The 17,470-nt window shown below is 33.9% G+C and overlaps 1 protein-coding gene across 3 annotated transcripts in view; it reads right to left on the bottom strand.

The window, feature by feature from the left end:
- LOC127727443 (uncharacterized) overlaps positions 1-17,470 on the bottom strand; it is a 187,270-nt gene that overhangs the window by 159,883 nt on the left and 9,917 nt on the right. The window lies entirely within an intron of this gene.

Below are 17,470 nucleotides of genomic sequence, written 5' to 3' on the forward strand. Positions count from 1 at the left end.
GATGACAATCGTTCAGTTAACCGACAGGAGCACTATTTAATTGTGATAATAGTTCAGCATATTAAAAATGAAAATGAAAATCAATGCAGTATTGTTTCAAATATACGTCCTCGAATCAAAATATTCAGTTGAAGTGTCAATCGACTACATTGACTGAAATAGCCTCCTTTATTTTATATAAAAGATTATTTTTCTTCAGGTAATAATAAATGTCAATATCTATAAAAATTTCAATGAAGTTTCTCTGTGCCCTTATTATAAATGTGTACACGTAAAACAGATTGTCTACAGGATGGTTGCATTTGAAGCAAACACTTTTTAATTCACCAACTTTAATTTTTCCTTCTGTAATATTTTTTGTTATGTAACTAGGATAAGATACAGACATATATCCAACAATTTCCTAAAAACAGTTCTACATCATTCAAATTCATAACTTTTTCCGTAAAAGAGGGACGAAAGATACCAGAGGGACAGTCAAACTCATAGATCGAAAACAAACTGACAACGCCATGGCCAAAAATAAAAAGACAAACAAACAAATAATAGTACAGATGACACAACATAGAAAACTAAAGACTAAGCAACACGAAACCCACCAAAAACTGGGGGTGATCTCAGGTGCTCCGGAAGGGTAAGCAGATCCTGCTCCACATGTGGCACCCGTCGTGTTGCTTATGTTATTACAAATCCGGTAAATAGTCTAATTAGGTAAGTCACATTCGTGAAAAGGGAAGGGTATTGTAGTTACGAAATAAGGAACATATCCGATATCATCTGTGAAACGGTTATTCCATAACAGTCAACCAACTCGTGATGGCGTCCGTAAAATTTACGAAGGGATGATTTCAACTTCACCATTTGGAACTCTTGGCTTAATAGCTTCCTTGTGAGCAGCAATCCTCTATCAAGGAAATCATGATAGGAATCACAAGCCCGGGAATATCGTATCAATTGGGAGATATATACTCCGTATGCAGGCGCTGCTGGAATGTTGCTACATAGAAATGGAAAGTTCACAATTGGGAAGCTGAAATCATCTCTTTTGTCGTAAAGTTTTGTTTTCAACCGACCCTCATTGTCAATTTCTAGATGTAAGTCAAGATGTGATGCAGACTTAACTGTATCTGAAGTATCCTATTTGTAAATTATTTGTTATTTCTACAACGAAAGTAATTAAAAATTATGGGCTGTGAATTGTGATCACACAAAACATGAACATATATTTTGCACCTTAAACAACCAGATTAATATGATGATTAAATGATATTTCCATGGGATACATTTTGTTATTAGCATGATATTTGAATGAACAAGCAACTATGATCGTTGGAGTTTTCAATCTTACTTCAGTTTGTTGTGCAAAGCCCTAGGACTTACATGATTTTACTGATAAAGGTTCTGGGTATTTTTATAAAGTATGACCCTGAGGGCAAATATGTTCATTTCCTTATTTTGCTATCTGTTATATTATAGTTGACATTTGCTGTTTTTGCTATCTAGAAATTATAAAGCACCATTATAGTATTGACAAGTCTGCCTCGAACCAGTCCTATAGACCTGCCCCATACCATACCATACCAGAAATATTGACAGGTCGTATTTTGACCGTTCCTGTCAATAGGTCAACTCCTGACTTGACCTTAGGACAGGTATACTTTCGACAGATTGTTTAGTTTTACACTTTTAATATCAGACCTAACCTATGGTTTTAAAACGATACAGTCCTTGGATGGTGTAACCTTCCCACTAACACCATACACCATTACACCATTAACCATACACCATTACACCATACACCCTGTGCCATTACACCATACACGTTACACCTTTGCACCATACACCTTACACATTACACCATAATGCAATTTAATTTCAAAGAAAGCGTGCGACTACTAAATTATTTATTTATTTCAAAAAACGAATTTTGATCACAATATTGTAAATTAATGTATAAAATTAAAAATCAGTTCTTATCAATATTTTGCATAGTTTTAAATGTCGTACACCATTCATTCACACTATTCCCGATCGCACGTTACACCATCACACCATTCCCCTTACACCATACACCATAGCACCATACACCTTCTACCATTGCACCATATGTCATACACCATTACACCATATTCGTTTTTTTTTGGGGGGAAGTTTACACCATCCAATGGCTGTAATGGTATCGATTTAGTTTCTAAAACAGCAAACTACTATATTCTTTACATTGTGACTCTTTATATACACATTTAGATTTATTTTATCATTGATTCTCGTATGTATAAAATAATGTTAAAAAAAATTCGCATATATATATATATAGACCCACTTCAGTCTAGGTGCCCGAGTGGTCTAGAGCGCTGGACACAGTGCAGGCGGTGCTGTCACGATATCCCAATAGCATGAGTTCGAATCCCGGCGAGAGAAGAACTAAGATTTGCTTCCGCAAATTTGCAGATTTAACATTGTTGTGCTGATATTTAGAGTAATTATAAATATAATATGTGTTTTCAGCCGTGTATCACCTTCACTGGTGATCCAATCGATGGATCTGTCGTAGAGTTCTCACTTGTTTAGACGTACCTATACACACACATATATATATATATATATATATATATATATATATATATATATATATATATATATATATATATAAGTGCCTATAAATAGCAGCACATGACATACAAATCTATGGGAGTGTGGATTAATCAGTACAGAGATTAATTCAATTACACAAATAAAATTATAGATTGCCTAACAATGTAATTTTAACACACTATTTAGTATGTAAATATAAGAATGTTTTAAATATTTACAAAATGATGTCTTCTTTATATACCAACATTCCACAAGACGAAGGAATAGCAGCGTGTGAAGAGGTATGGAACACTCGTAGTGAAAAAAATCCTCCAACTGAGTGCCTTGTTACACTTCTGAAACTAGTGCTAGAGAACAACAACTTCTCTTTCAATGAAAAACATTATCTCCAGATAGACGGTATTAGTATGGGCACAAAAATGGCCCCGTCATATGCCAACATATTTAAGGGCCAACTTGAAAAACGCCTCTTGGCTAGTGCTCCATACCAGCCCTTATCATGGTTCCGATTCATTGACGATATTGATTTCAAATGGACAGATTCACAAGAACATCTTAATGAATTTCTAGGAAACTGTAACACTTTCCACCATTCAATAAAGTTTACATATGAATCATCTTTAGAGAAAATAAACTTCCTCGACACTTCGAGTTACATCAAGAACGGAACCATTATAACGGACCTTCATACCAAACAAACGGACAAACATCAATTCCTTTCTCCTAAAAGTTGCCATCCTAAACACTGCTCCCGTGGCATCCCATTCAGCCAGGCATTGCGAATCAAGAGAATATGCTCTACTGAAAATACGAAAAATGCTAGACTTGGACAACTACGTAAACATCTAGTTGTTCGAGGATACAATAACAACATAATTGATAGCGCTTTCGAAAGTGCAAACAAAACTAGTCGCCAAGAACTTCTAGAGTACAAAGATAAGAATAAAGCAGCTAACAGAACACCCCTTGTACTCACTTACCATCCTGATTTTAAAAATGTGTCTTCCATTGTTCAGAAGCATTGGAAAATTATAGAAAATGATTCAAATCTTAAAAAAGTATTTTCCCCACCACCAGTTATGGCCTTCAGAAGACCTAAAAACATCCGTGACAAATTAGTGACATCTGTATTAGCAAAGCAGCCTACTCTATCTCCCGGTTGCTACAAACAATGTGGTCGAAGGAACTGCTTGTGTTGTAAAGCTGCCAATACAAGCAGTTCTTTCATCAGCTCCGTTACTAAACAAAATTATACCATCTACTCAAATTCCAACTGTAAAACGGAGAACTCAATTTATATATTAACATGTGACACTTGTGGCATTCAGTATGTGGGAGAAACAATGGACAAATTTAATATTCGGCTCAATAACCATCGTTCATGGTACAAAACCAACAAAAACTGTCCTCTCACAAGACATCTTCGTTCAACGAAACATTCTTTTGATAAGGTTACTTTCCAAATCATAGAAGTCAACACCGAGTGGGACACCACGGCGAGAAGGAGAAGAGATAATATTGGATCCACCAACTCCACACTTTAGAACCTGATGGTCTTAACGAAAAAGATGAGAAAAGATACAGGAAAGATAAAGAATAATTTAGTACACAGCATCGTCCTTTATATCCTGTAATATTGGCCAATGGACGTTGCTAACTTCAACTACCAATTTTGTAAAAATCTTGAACTTCATCCAAATTATGTATTATTTTCAAGGCAGCTAAATTCAAGTGCAACATATACATTGAGCTGCAAAAGTTTCTTATCATCTACATCCGATTTCACCTGGATAGATCTACGCTTGATAAAGCTAGTTAGTCTAGCGAAATATTGCGTTTATTTTCATCATTTTGTAAATATTTTAAACATTCTTATATTTACATACTTAATAGTGTGTTAAAATTACATTGTTAGGCAATCTCTATATATATATATATATATAAGCTTATTTTCCAATTTTGACAGTCTCCTCCTTAATATATGCTTTACATTACATGGATTTTGCATAGTAAATTACTTTGTTGGCCTTGTATTTATGATTATATTTTCGATGGAATGGTCAAAAGAATCTGAATAGTGCCCGGATATATAATTATAAAGTATTGTATAATTTTTTGAAGCGTTTCTGATACTTCACGTCAATTTCGACAGAGACAATGCATTACCTGTCTCTTATTTCGGTTACATCAGGTCTTCAACATTTCATTTGGGAAAAAATAGTAAAATAATATGTCGTGAAATACCACGACTACCGACCAGTTTAGTATCTTAAATAAAAAGAAGAGGGTTGAACATACTTATGGCACGCCTGAACCACTTTTATAGATAATCCTAGATATCTCAGATAAACTAGGATTATCTCAGATAAACTAGCATTATCTCACTATTTTACATTAAGTTCAGATAAACCGGGATTATCTCGATTTTTTTCAGATAATCCCGGTTTATCTCAGAATTTTAAGATAAACCGGGATTTTCTCAGCTTAATGCATATTTGAGATAATTCATTATATTCCTCACAAAATTAGATAAATTATTAACTGGAGAAAATCCGGGATTATCTGAAAATTCTGAGATAATCCGGGATTATCTGAGAATTTTGAGAAAATCGATTAACTGAAAAAAAGTAGCCAATAGAAAGCCACGACAAATTGGAGGAAAATTTCATGGTCATAAGGGATAAGATATAGATACAATGGTGCATCTATACAGATAGAGAAAAATGAAAGATTACGCTCTTACGGGAAACGTTTTAGAAGTTTTAAATTTCCAAATTTGATAAAAATAACAATTGATTTATTCAGGATGTACATGTATGACAAGTGTATCGATAATAATGAAGATCAGAGGGATCTAGAATTTAGAAGTTTGTCTTGAGAGGTTTTTTTTAAGAGAATTTGAATGTTATATCCGTATTTGTCTTTATGAAGATAGTGAAATATGTTACATAAATCTGGTATCCGCATAATTAACTAGGACAAATAACTAAAATGTTGAAATAAGTTAAGCAAAGTTGAAATACACCATTTCGAAGTTCTAATGAGTTTTCTTTTAGAAAGTTATAATCTTCAAAAAAAAAATATCACCCGCCGTTTTTCTTTCCTTAATTTTCCCTATTAAAAGAGTAAAATATGGTGCAGGAATTTATCATCCATTTATTGCAAAGTGTTACATTTTAGTACTTACTTGGTAAGTTGTATAAAGTGTTTGTTGTCAATTAGATAATCTAATCATGATAATGACAAATGCCCAATACCTGAAATATTTATTACCTTACAACTCTATTATATTGTTAATCAGTTTGTTTTTAACGACACGTGGCCAATGCATAATTAACCTTTAAACAAACGCTGTTAAAACGGGGTTTTGATCCCTGAAGGACGCCACACTTTGCAATGAATAAGATCTATATTTGTTAACGTTTTCAAATTAAATAAACTGAATGGATTTCTTAAAATTCTCAAATGGCTTTAATATTATTACAAACAAAACGAAACGTTTATTTAACAATTTTTGCAACTTTTATCTTTATTTTTGTTCTAAAAAAAAACCTTTCTTGCTTGGTTAACTAGTATGTGTTGATTACCTTCACTAATTACTAAAGATCAGACGACCTAATTAAGTATTTGTATAGACCTAATCAACATGATAATTGGTATCGAATATGATCATCGGTCATGCATGACATATTCCAAATAACGGCGCGTGTTAATAAACACTTCAATAACTTCTGAAATATTCAATTAATTTTATTCAAACAAAAATATTAAGATAAAAAAATAAATAATTTATCGGATGCATACCCTCAACGCCCACTAAAATATCTATTACATGTCCTGAGTGCACTCAGGAGGCCCTGAGCGGTTTTAAAACGTACCGCAAAATTATTACTTAAAATAATTTTTGTTGACTGTTAAATGAAATACATTTCAATTCATGGAGTGTCAGTGAGTTATAATATATTTTACAAATGAGGGCCCCACTTTGGTAGTCCAACTTGAACACATTGAGCGATCGTATATATGCAATCAGGAACAGATGTATCCACGAAATTATATTAACATTTTATGAACTTGCCTGCTTAAATAAATCATGTTTTAGTTATAACATACACTTTTAATGTACTATTATTTATAAATCAATGTTTAAAATTCACATATATATGTGCTTAGATTAAAACTTCATGTAATATTTTAATACTTTATTCTTGTAAAATTTTTCATTAATAAATACTGTTTAAACTAAGATTAAAATTTCATGTGTCATACGGTCATTCCAAGTGTCATTCGGTCATTCGTGTTACGTATCTCCAGTACTTCTCTATGGATAAGAGCTAAAACTACCAAAAACAAGTCACCAGAATTAATCGAAAACTTCCAGAAAAAGCTACTAATAAGCTTATACTCTCATTACCAACTTATGTAGCAGATGTTACTATCAACATCCTAAACGGAATACTACCAGTAGAAGCCCAACTACATATCCGAGTACTTGGACTATTGAACAACATCTGTAATCAGCCCGAAAAAAGAATAGATAAATTGCTAGCTGACGACAACTTAAACTGAAAAATAGCCAAAGTTCTAGTTGCGTGTCGCTATAAAACATATGCCCAAGAAGTACGATCTACAAAATGGTACATGGACAACACCGTCAAAAAAATATTATGGACCTCCAACATCAAGAAAACAGTACAGAGCTACTAGTCTAAGAGTAACTTCAGTAAACAGCAACACTGTATTCTAGCTTCGAAGGCCGTACGGTGACGTATAGTTGTTAGTTTAAACATATTTTATTGTTCCAAAATGACAAATGGATTAGACACAAGTTTTTCAACTTAGTAACGTCTTCTATTGTTGTCAATTTCTGTGTCATATGGTCTCTTGTGGAGAGTTGTCTCATTGGCAATCATACTACATCTTCTTTTTAATTTCTAAAACGACGAGTGTAAAAAAAAAGAAAATATGCAAACATACAGCCTGATTTAAATTTACAACAAAAACAAAATGAAATACAGGAACAAAGACTCAATGACACAATATGTCATGACGGAGGAAGGCACATGCATATTTGGAAGGGGCTAAAAAAAGGTCTAGTGCCAAACCATACCTTAAACTGAAACTGTACACATGGGATAAGACCGAAGTCAGAACTTAAAGTAAAAATTTGATGAAAAAGGTCCAGGGTACCGTTTCACAAAGCCTTCGTAAGTCTACGTGTCAACGTACGTTCATCGTAAATAAATCGTAGGTTTTACAGCCATTTCACAAAGCCGTCGTAAGTTAAGATGAGCGTAAATAATACGTAAATCCTGGCGTAACTTACTACAGCTATACCCAGTCGTATCTCGATCATAGTTTGTCCGCGAATATGAATTAAACCATATCTAAGATGGCTTTATTCTCGATCAAGATGCCGCAAATGTTAGAAGACGAAGAAAAATCTTCAATATTAGAACCACACTTTCTTCGTTTGATCATTTTGAAAATGAAATGGATATTATATCCAGATACAGACTGGATAGACACAGTATCAATTAAATAACATTGGCAATAGAACCAGATATAAAACATGATACAAATAGGTCCCATGCACTTACTCCTGAAACGCAGGTTTTGTTAGCTTTGCGCTACTCACTGGTTCTCCGGTAAAGCGCCCATTTTATTTTGTCCCACCGTAACAAAGCAAAACTAACTACTTCGAGTTATATACCCGTAGCTTGTTATACTTATATCTGAGATTTTTATATTTCTTTATTATCTACATATTGCACAACGATAGTGATCGTACCGGCCGTCATAATGTTTTCTTCGTAAACCTGTAATTCCCGTTAACGGATAGAAGACCAAGCAAGAATAAATATTTAGCACAACATAGAGTGTCATATGAGTTATATTTGATTATAAGGTTACCATAAATAATTTTGTTTATAAAGTTACCATAAATAATTTTGTTAAATCGTCATTTATTCCAAATCATATCAATCTTGAAAACTAAACAAAATTGAAAACTGCAGAAATTTGTCAAGCATGTAATCTCCGTGGAATGGTATATCCTAAACAAACACCTTTTTTGAAAATAAATTCTACATCCAACAGATCGACACCGGTGTCAACATTCAATTTTAATACAGATATTCAGATTCGCGTATTATATTTTATAAATGGGGGGGGGGGGGGCTATGAATGACGAAATCATCGAAATATAATCTCCGTTCACGTTTTTGTGAAGAGTGCTTTCTTTCACGTCCGCACTTCTATCGAGTATGGCATGCCAAATAAACATTTTAGATAATAATTACGGATGGCGAATATATAAATTACAGATCACGATATAAGAAGACACCATGTGACAATTTTAATTAGTCAATTGTTTTAGTGTAACAGAGTTGCTTTTTTCTTAGATCTACAAAAAACACAAAAAAAACGCACTGGATGTTTTTATATCAATATTAATGCAAGTAAATAATTTTAACCCGTTTTCAATATTAAAGATCTGAAACTTTTATTATTAATATAAATTTGATACAGAATTTAATACGATTAAACAATTATGCAAGTAGTCATAAAAAATGCTCTGCCTAATGAGTTTAATAAATCATATTGCACAGGGAGAGAAGCTTTTAAATACTTTCTTTCATTAAAAATGAAATAACGACGTCGGCTGAGAGGGCATGGTATATATTGTCCGTTACATTTATTAACAACACCTTGTACAAATATTCTTTTCGAAAATAAAAACAGTTAAATAGAACAAACAAAACTATCCGTCACAATGATATATGAGGGTCTGGATTAGGGGGGGGGGGGGGGGGGGGGGGGGTGGGCTTTACATTTCTGTACTCTGTAATTCTTTTGGCCATTTTTCTCTATTCAGTAAGAAATATGCTTATTCTGTAAATTCTTATAGTATCATTATTCGACAGTAAACATGAATCGCATAATGAAAACAGCATAGTGGAATTTAATTCAATATCAACAAGCTGAATAACAAAACCTGTTTTAAGTTATACAACATTAATAATTATGTTAAAAGGTACATTTTTCTGCAAATGAAACTTAACTGCTGCTTTTAAATCTCTTGCGCGCTCTGTTCGTGAACTATTCTTAATATTTATCTATTTGTGTATCAATTTTACACCTGGATGGCTGTAGGCGCGATGAAAACCCGTCCGCATCTCATACCTATATCATGAATTTATAAAAACAGTACACATTATATCTTATTTCTTATTCTATTCAAAAATCATGAATTTGTCGTCTGTTTATTTATCATTCTACATTAGAAATTCATAACGGATACAGTGAAAATGGTATTTCAGGATTCGCACATTATATACACTGGTTTTGTTTATTTTTATTGGACTTTCATTTAATTCTTTTCAACGACAACGCATGCAACTTCTTATTTCTTGTTTGAAAATTCTTCTCTTGCTCATAAATCTGCATGAAATATTTCCCACTGTACGTTCAGAAAACAGCAATCAATCAATCATATCTCCTCTAAAATTGCAGTACTATAATAACTTTAGACATTATCAAATAATTGTAAAAAAATTCGTTTAATTCTTTGATCAGATATAAACACGTCTCGTCACTCTCCTATATATTATTTCAAATTTCCGATACAAAGAAAAAAAGTATTATTGAATATCAAAGGAAGTAACCCATCAAAGATACAAGGCTTGTGTTTCGTCTACAAATGAAAAACATACGAACACACCCACTCACCTGATTCGCTCGTCCTCACAAATATAAAAAAATCAAAATAAAGAAACAATTATATACAAAATAAAGGATAAGGTCACCCCGGATGCCGCACAAATGTCAAGGCAACGAACGAGAAACCGGAAAGGACATACTTGGATTCCAAACCGATACCGCTAAATGCCCAGCTGTATTCCTGGTAGAGGAAAGCCGAAAATCCTACAATAAAGCATCTCGGAAAGAAACTACCGATCCATTAGGGGAACAACAGCTAAAACCCTCAGACATCAAATAGATTGGTCTGATAGTTTCCCACATGGAAACTTCTTATGGATTCCATCTGACCACATGTCTCAAACAAACCTGAAAATATCTGCAGAAACTTTCCTCAACAAAAAAATATAATCCAAAACATAAAATATAAGATGTAAGGATAACAATATGTATCCATGAAACCAATTTGGCAAAACAATTTCAATGATGTTGAAGGATTCTCTCTGCAAACATTTTCACGTCCGCTCTCATCGGCATGCTCGACTCATCGATCTGTGAAAGAAGAGTGTGCCATATTCCGATGTAAATAAACTACGATTCACACCTCCTGTTTACAGCTAGAGTTCCGTTTTACGATACACTTACGATGATACACAGTGCGTAACTTGCGATCAACTTTACGATGCCTTTGTGAAACACACGTAACGGGAACGTAGAACCACACGTAAACGGATCGTAAAATGATACGGTGATCGTAGGTTAAGAAGGCTTTGTGAAACGGTGGCCAGATCAACACAATACAGACAAAAAAAAGTATACCAATAAATAGGACACAAAAAAAACGATCTGATAGTACTAGCATTTTATAACCTAGTTCAACATGTTCAAAGTCAGTAAACTTTGATAGATCATACAGAGTGGTGATAGATATGCAGAGTGGTGGTAGATGTACAGAATGGTGATATATAAACGAAGTGGTGATAGATATACAGAACGGTGATAGATATACAGAGTGGTAGTAGATATACAGAGTGTTGATAGATATAAAGAGTGGTGGTATATATACAGAGTGGTGATAGATATACAGAGTGGTGATAGATATACATATTGGAGATAGATATGCAGAAAGGTGGTATATATACAGAGTGGTGATATCTATACAAAGTGGTGATAGATATACAGAATGGTGATATATAAACGAAGTGGTGATTGATATACAGAAAGGTGATAGATATACAGAGTGGTGATATATATATATACAGGGTGGTGGTAGATATACAGGATGGGGATAGATACACAGAGTTGTGATATATATACACAGTGGTGATAGATATACAGAGTGGAGATAGATATGCAGAGTGGTGATAGATATACAGAGTGGTGACAAATATACAGAGTGGTGATAGATATACAGAGTGGGGTTAGATATACAGAGTGTTGGTAGATATACAGAGTGGTGATAGATATACAAAATGGTGATAGATATATAAATTGGTGATATATATGCAGAGTGGTGGTAGATATACAGAGTGTTGAAAGATATACAGAGTGGTGATATATATACAGAGTAGTGATAGATATACAGAGTGGTGATAGATATGCAGAGTAGTGGTAGATATATAGAGTGGTGATAGATATACAGAGTGGTGATAGATATACAGAGTGGTGGTAGATATACAGAGTGGTGATAGATAAACAAAGTGGTGATAGATATATAAAGTTGTGATAGATATGCAGAGTGGTGGTAGATATACAGAGTGGTGGAAGATATACAGAGGGGTGATAGATATACAGAGTAGTGATAGGTATACAGAGTGGTGATAGATATACAGAGTGGTTGTAGATATACAGAGTGGTGGTAGATATAAAGAGGGATGGTAGATATACAGAGTGGTGATAGATATACAAAGTGGTGATAGATATACAGAGTGGTGATAGATATACAGAGTAGTGGTAGATTAACAGAGTGGCGATATATATACAGAGTATTGATAGATATACAAACGAGAGATAGATATTGTGGAAATAGATATACAGAGTGGTGGTAGATATACAGAGTGATGGAAGATATATACAGATTGGTGATAGATATACAGAGTGGGGGTAGATATACAGAGTGGTGGTAGATATACAGAGTGGTGATAGATATACAAAATGGTGATAGATATATAAACTGGTGATAGATCTGCAGAGTGGTGGTAGATATAAAGAGTGGTGGTAGATATACAGAGTGGTGATAGATATACAGAGTGGTGATAGATATACATAGTGGAGATAGATATGCAGAAAGGTGGTAGATATACAGAGTGGTGATAGATATACAGAGTGGTGATATCTATACAAAGTGGTGATGGATATACAGAATGGTGATATATAAACGAAGTGGTGACAGATATACAGAAAGGTGATAGATATACAGAGTGGTGATATATATACAGGGTGGTGATAGATATACAGAGTGGAGATAGATATGCAGAGTGGTGATAGATATACAGAGTGGTGATAAATATACAGAGTGGCGATAGATATACAGAGTGGGGGTAGATATACAGAGTGGTGGTAGATATACAGAGTGGTGATAGATATACAAAATGGTGATAGATATATAAATTGGTGATAGATATGCAGAGTGGTGGTAGATATACAGAGTGTTGAAAGATACACAGAGTGGTGATATATATACAGAGTAGTGATAGATATACAGAGTGGTGATATATATGCAGAGTAGTGGTAGATATATAGAGTGGTGATAGATATACAGAGTGGTGATAGATATACAGACTGGTGGTAGATATACAGAGTGGTAGTAGATAAACAAAGTTGTGATAGATATATAAAGTTGTGATAGATATGCAGAGTGGTGGTAGATATACAGAGTGGTGGAAGATATACAGAGGGGTGATAGATATACAGAGTAGTGATAGATATACAGAGTGGTGATAGATATACAGAGTGGAGATATATAACGTGGTGAGAGATATGCAGACTGGTTGTAGATATACAGAGTGGTGGTAGAAATAAAGAGGGATGGTAGATATACAGATCGGTGATAGATATACAAAGTGGTGGTAGATATACAGAGTGGTGATAGATATACGGTGTGGTGATAGATATACAAAGTGGTGATAGATATACAGAATGGTGATATATAAACGAAGTGGTGATAGATATACAGAATGGTGATATATATACAGAGTGGTAGTAGATATACAGAGTGTTGATAGATATACAGAGTGGTGGTAGATATACAGAGTAGTGATAAATATACAAAGTGGTGATAGATATACAGAGTGAATGTAGATATGCAGAGTGGTGATAGATATACAGAGTGGTAATAGGTATACAGAGTGGTGATAGATATACAAAGTGGTGATAGATATACAGAATGTTGGTAGATATACAGGGTGGAGACAGATATACAGAGTGGTGGTAGATATACAAAGTGAGGATATATATACAAAGTGGTGATAGATATACAGAGTGGTGTTAGATTGACATAGTGGCGATATATATACAGAGTATTGATTGATATACAAACGAGAGATAGATATTGTGGAAATAGATATACAGAGCGGTGGTAGATATACAGAGTGATGGAAGATATATACAGATTGGTGATAGATATGCAGAGTGGTGATAGATATACAGAGTGGTGATAGATATACAGAGTAGTGATAGATATACTGAGTGGTGATAGATATACAGAGTAGATATAGTTATAGTTGGAACTTGCTGAATGTCTTATAGTAATGGCAAATACATGTTGAATGTCCTATATCTAAAGCAGGTACGTGTTGAATATCCTATTGGTATAGTAGGTACTTGTTGAATGTTCTATATAGTAGTATATAACAGGTACGTGTTGAATTCCTATTGTTATACTAGGAACTTGTTGAATGTCCTATAGTTATAGCAGTTCCTTGGTGAATGTCCCAAAGCTATAGCAGGTACTTGTTGAATGTCCTATAGTCATAGATGGTACTCGATGAATGAGTAGAGATAGATATGTGTGTAATGCAGAGTGGTGGTAGATATACAGAGTGGTGATAGATATACAGATTGGTGATAGATATACAGAGTGGTGATAAAAATACAAAGTGGTGATAGATATATATAAAGTGGTGATAGATATGAAGAGTGGTGGTAGATATACAGAGTGGTGATAGATATACAAAATGGTAATAGATATATAAAGTTGTGATAGATATGCAGAGTGGTGGTAGATATACAAAGTGGTGATAGATATACAGAGTAGAGATAGTTATGCAGAGTGGTGGTAGATATGCAGAGTGGAGATAGATATACAGAGTGGTGTTAGATATACAGCGTGGGGATATATATACAGAATGGTGATAGATATACAGAGTGATGATATATTTACAGGGTAGTGGTAGATATACAGGATGGGGATAGATATACAGAGTTGTGATAGATATACACAGTGGTGACAGATATACAGAGTGGAGATAGATATGCAGAGTGGTGAAAGATATACAGAGTGGTGATAGATATACAGAGTGGGGTAGATATACAGAGTGGTGGTATATATACAGAGTGGTGATAGATATACAAAATGGTGATAGATATATAAATTGGTGATAGATATGCAGAGTGGTGGTAGATATACAGAGTGTTGAAAGATATACAGAGTGGTGATATATATACAGAGTAGTGATAGATATACAGAGTGGTGATAGATATGCAGAGTAGTGGTAGATATACAGAGTGGTGATAGATATACAGAGTGGTGGTAGATATACAGAGTGGTGGTAGATATACAGAGTGGTGGTAAATATACAGAAGGGTGATAGATATACAGAGTAGTGATAGATATACAGAGTGGTGATAGATATACAGAGTGGAGATATATAACGTGGTGAGAGATATGCAGAGTGGTGGTAGATATACAGAGTAGTGGTAGATATAAAGAGGGATGGTAGATATACAGAGTGGTGATAGATATACAAAGTGGTGATAGATATACAGAGTGGAGATAGATATGCAGAGTGGTGGTAGATATACAGAGTGGTGATAGATATATAGAGTGGTGATAGATATACAAAGTGGTGATAGATATACAGAACGGTGATATATAAACGAAGTGGTGATAGATATACAGAATGGTGATAGATATACAGAGTGGTAGTAGATATACAGAGTGTTGATAGATATACAGAGTGGTGGTAGATATACAGAGAGGTGATAGATATACAAAGTGGTGATACATATACAGAGTGAAGATAGATGTGCAGAGTGGTGATAGATATACAGAGTGCTGATAGATATACAGATTGGTGATAGATATACAAAGTGGTGATAGATATACAGAGTGGTGATAGATATACAATATGTTGGTAGATATACAGGTTTGGGACAGATATACAGAGTGGTAGTATATATATAAAAGTGAGGATAGATATACAAAGTGGTGATAGGTATACAGAGTGGTGATAGATATACAGAGTGGTGGTAGATTAACAGAGTTGCGATATATATACAGAGTATTGATAGATGTACAAACGAGAGATAGATATAGTGGAAATAGATATACAGAGTGGTGATAGATATACAGAGTAGTGATAGATATACAGAGTGGTGATAGATATACAGAGTAGTAATAGTTATAGTAGGAACTTGTTGAATGTCTTATAGTGATGGCAAATACATGTTGAATGTCCTATATCTAAAGCAGGTACTTGTTGAATATCCTATTGGTATAGTAGGTACTTGTTGAATGTTCTATATAGTAGTATATAACAGGTACGTGTTGAATTCCTATTGTTATACTAGGAACTTGTTGAATGTCCTATACTTATAGCAGTTCCTTGGTGAATGTCCCAAAGCTATAGCAGGTACTTGTTGAATGTCCTATAGTCATAGATGGTACTCGATGAATGTCCTATTGATTTCCCGTGTGGGTTATGGTTACCAGAAGTAGAGGTATGCATGGTATCTAAAATTACCCTTAGCACTAGACCAGTAAACGTTTTGAAGCATTAAGGTAGAAGGTGTCTGGTTTGTCACAACGACCACTATTACTATTACCGGCTGTCGGCCATGATAATAGAGGTAGAGATAGAGTTAGGCATTGACCTCTAAAATGGACCAAATCATTTATACATTTTAAATTATAAACCAAATTCATGAAAGAATCCCACACAGTGATTTTTTTCTGAGACTTATTTTTCGACATTCCAATACACTATGACAGCATGTTTTTTTTGGTCTCGTAAACACCACAAAGGACCTACTTTGAGCACAATGTAGCAGAAAGGACCTACTTTGAACACAATGTAGCAGAAAGGATCACAAAGGAGTTTATAAGAGCACAAAGGACCTTATAATCACTGTTTTGTAAGGAAATAGTATTTTTTTTAAATCTGTATTTCAGAAATGTCAATATATGCTTTGCTTTATCAAATTTCATTTTGGACAAAAACAAAGAATCTACAGAAATGTTCTTACTTTGTGGATCTTAATTTGCTTTGAGGAACAAAAAGTGCACATGGTGCAATAAAAAAAAAGGTGCAATAAAAAAAGGACTGCACAGCTGTCTTTTGGGTATATGTTTCGTTGGGCTGTTTGATGAAACAGATAATATACCTGTCTAGATAACCTAGATAAGTTATTGTAATAAAAGTTTATCATCATTCCGTGAAATATATGGCCGTGAAGAATATATTTATGAAAAACTCTCTGAACTTTATACCTTCTAATAAAAAATTTGACAAAATGGTTTCCATTTCTCCCTTTTTTACATCAACAAACGATGAACGATGTCTTTGGTCGTCGCTTGTGTAAATGTTTATTAAATAAATATTATTGTATTTGATAAAGTTTATATGTTTTTAAAGACTATATTTTTTGACACCGAAATTTTGAAAATGTCATGTTTTAAATACTATCATTCAATACACTAAATATAGTTGACCTATTGCTGATAAATTCTAAAAAAACAGACTTATTGCATATAGTATTAGTAAAATTAAAAAAGAAAACATTATTTTGTGCATTCGTCGACTTTGAAAAAGCGTTTGACACGATTTGGCGAGACGCAATGCTTTTGAATAATATGAATGGATGTATGTATAATGTTATTGTAAATATGTATCAAGGTACTAAGTCATGTATGTATTTCATATAACAATTCCGTGTCTGATTTTTTCCCATGTAA

The sequence above is a fragment of the Mytilus californianus genome, unplaced genomic scaffold, assembly GCF_021869535.1.
Source record: "Mytilus californianus isolate M0D057914Y unplaced genomic scaffold, xbMytCali1.0.p SCAF_1, whole genome shotgun sequence".
Classification (NCBI taxonomy): domain Eukaryota; kingdom Metazoa; phylum Mollusca; class Bivalvia; order Mytilida; family Mytilidae; genus Mytilus; species Mytilus californianus.